The following is a 3,845-nucleotide window of genomic DNA, read 5'->3' on the forward strand; positions in this document are numbered from 1 at the left end:
GGGCTTCCCTCCCTCTGGTCGGCCGCAGGCACCCAGGACCCAGGCCAGCTTCACCCAGGCTGGCCACAGCCACAGGGGACCGTGTGCAGGCGGCTTCACCTGGGCCACAGCCACAGCTGCCTGGGACCGCGGAATGGGCAGCTTGCCCCTCTCCTGGACCACAGCCCCAGCCGCTGGCACCTGGGACCATGGGGCAGGCAACTTGTCCCTCTCCTGAGCCACAGCCTGGCTAGTCCCCTTTACTCTCTCATGAGCTCATTTGTGCCTGGATGGTCCCCATTCCTCTCTCCCAGTGTTGAGTTTCTGAGCCATTATGGTGTGATGGTGTGAGGGCGTGACAACCATTTGCATATTAGCTCTTTATTATATAGGATTATATAGGATTATTGTTGTTTTGTCTCTGATTAGAAGCTTGAGAGACCCTGCCCTTATTTCTCTTTGTCTTATTTCCTTTGGCCTGAGGAACTTTGAACATAGCTCATTTTGCAGATCTGCTAGTGATGGACTTTCTCAGTGTTTTTTTCTGCAAAAAAAAAAATTTATTTTGCCTTCATTTCTTCATATTTTATTATAGTTAGGACATTTAACATGATATTGACCCTCTTAATGGATTTTTAAGTTATTGTTACCTATAGGTACTATGTTGTACAGAAGATCTCTAGCACTTTTCTTCTTGCCTAACTGAAACTTTATACCTATTGAATAACCCTCTTTTCCCCCTCTCTCCCAGGCCCTGGCAGCCACCATTCTACTCTTTGCATCCAAAAGTTTGACTATTTTATATACTATTTTATATACATGGAATTATGAAGTATTTGTCCTTCTGTAACTGGCTTATTTCACTTAGTATAATGTCCTTTAGGCTCATCTATGTTGTTGCAAATGGAAACATGTCTTTTTTGAAGGCCTAATTACTATTGTATGTATATACCATGTTTTTCTTATCCATTTGTTCATCAACGAACATTTAGATTGCTTCCATACATTGGCTATTGTGAATAGTGTTGGAATGAACCCAGAGTACATATATCTTTTCAAGATCTTAATCTCAATGCTACTGTATATATGCACAGAAATGGGATCACTGGATCACATGGTAGTTCTAGTTTTAATTTTTTGAGAAACCTCCATACTGTTGTTTTCCAACGTCACCATTTTGTATCTCCACCAACAATGTACAAAGGTTCTAATTTTTCCACATCCTTGACAACATTTGTCTTTTGTTTTTTGATAATAGCCATCGTAACAGGTGTGAGGTCATATCTTATAATGATTTTGATTAGCATTTCCCTGGTGCTTAGTGATGATTGAAAGAAGACAAAGAGGCTCCCAGAATTTCTAGCTGGTCTGATTGGTGAATTATTATTATTTTGCCTTCATTTCTGAAATATTTTTTTTCTGACAATAGGCTTTTAGATTGTCCTTCTTCATAATTAGTTGTTATTCTTTCAGTGCTTTAAAATTGTTCGTTGACTTTTGGAATGCATAGTTTCTGGTTAAGTATGCAATACCATATGGGTTTCTTTGTACTTAATGGACCTTTTTTGTTTTTAAATATACTTTTTGCCAATAATTGCCAGCAATTTGATTTGGGTAAACCTGGTTGTAGTTTTGTGTGTATTTTACTTGGGATTATAAAAGCTTCTTAGATCTGTGCATATACAGCTTTCATCAAATTTGGAAAAATTTTGTCCATGATTTCTTCAAATATCTTCTGTGCTTTACTTTTTCTGGGTCTCAATACATATATGTTAGACCACTTGCAGTTGACTCACAAGTCACTGAAGCTGTTTCCCCCCCATTATTTTTCTCTGTGTGCTTTATTTGAGACAGTTTCTGTCCCTATGGCTTCACATTCATAAATCTTTTCCTTTGCACTGTCTAATCTGCTGTAACTATAGCTGGTGCATTTTTTAAAATTTTTGGATACTGTATTTTTCATCTCTAGAAATTCCATTTAGGCCTTTTTTTATATTTTCTGTACCTTTCTTCCCTACTTTCATGTTTTTCTTTAAATCTTAACATCACACACGTATTTTAATACCTGTTTTAACATACTTTCTGTTAATTTTAATTTTCTCTGTCATTTGTGCATTTGTTCTATAGATTGCCTTTCTTCTGACTAAGGGTTATATTTTCCTGCTTCAATTCCATACTTAAATTTTTTTTATTGGGTGCCAGACTTTGAATTTTGCATTGCTGAGTACAGACTTTAGAAATTGCTGGTAGGCAGAAAGCTAAGGTTTTCATAGGGTTCACCTTACTTGTTTTCATCACAGTGCTGCCTGCTTGCCAATGTCTGACAACTGTTGTTTATTACTTTGGTTCCATTTTCTAATTTTTATGACAGGATGATAACTCCAGACCCTGTTATTCTCTCATGACTAAAAGCAAAAGTCAAGATTCTTTTGAAAAAGTGTATCATTCTGCTAATGTGTAACCAGTATAACTTCACATAAAGAAGGTAATTGTAAAAAATATGAAATAAAAAGAATATGTAACTTAAAATTTTTAACTTTTCTCTGTTCTATCTGAAATTGTCTGTCTTACTACCAGTATGTTGTGGAGAACTGTGATGGAGTCCAACCCTCTGAATTTAGATATAAGTAAGCACAGTCAAGGAGAAGTGACTTGTCCATGGTGTATAAGTGTAGAAATTAGTAAGATAAAATATGAACTATATTTTCAGAATGCTGGTCAAATGTAGTATTTTTAGGACATTAATATTTCTCTGCAAAAGCTTTACTGCTTCCTTCCTAATGTCTTTAATTGCAAGCATTTGCACTGATCCATCTTCCCTATTACTTTTGAAAATGGTTTTTCACCATGAAATACCACCATACCAGAATTTACGATAACGCTCTGCTTTTTATTTTATTCCATCAAAGCCTAACCCCCAGCTGTCTTTCAAAGTTTCCCATAATCTGACTTTGCCCACTCTTCCAGTTACATTTTGCCTCTGCTTCCTTAACTAGATGCAAATATTTTATTCAAAAAAGATTTGTACACTTAAGTCTTCCTACACATCTTTCTCACCCTCGTGGACAGGATTTGTCCACACTGTTTGCCTTAAACTGAATGAAAATATAATTAGATCATAACATTGCATTTCTTAAGCAAGTAGGATTTTCTTGTTTTTATTGCTGTATCTTAAAAATACTGTTTTAATTTATATTCAGTAAGAATCTCAAGGTACATCACCATCACTTTCATCAATTATATCAATTTAATATTTTTTGTTTGATTTTGTACTATATGTTTAGGATTCTGAGACTGGCAGTTTCTAGAAGGAAGAAAACTTTCACATGGAATCATTTTTCAGTTTAACCATAAGCCTACTTTGTGCAGGACTTGGTGTGTCAGATGTCTCCTTAGTGTTGTGTAGTTTTCACAGTCCCTGCCAAAGAAGTTTCTGAACAATTCCTCAAAGTAACAGGTTATTAATTTTAAAAATTTACCCTGCATTTTTTATATGTTAGAGTCTAGAGATATGGGAGGAAAGAAGAAAACCAGGTTCTTACCTTTATGATTTACATATTGAGTTTAAAATATGATGGGAAATTTCAACCAGTGAGGATGGTAAGTAAAATAATGAACATTACTTAGCATTTATTATGCACTTATAATAACTTATTTAGCTTTTATAAAAGATATGGTCTTTCATCCCTGTCCACATCTTTGTGACACAAGTACTGTGCTTATCTATTTTTGTAGAAGACCACTGATGCTTAGAACATTTAAATAATTTATTTTCATAGCTCAGGTCAAATATTTAAGAATTTTAAGCAAATCTGGGTCTTGAGTCTAAATCCAAATCCTAGGCTCTAAAACTTTCTTGTTTTGTA

This window comes from Myotis davidii, unplaced genomic scaffold (genome assembly GCF_000327345.1).
Source record: "Myotis davidii unplaced genomic scaffold, ASM32734v1 scaffold933, whole genome shotgun sequence".
Classification (NCBI taxonomy): Eukaryota; Metazoa; Chordata; class Mammalia; order Chiroptera; family Vespertilionidae; genus Myotis; species Myotis davidii.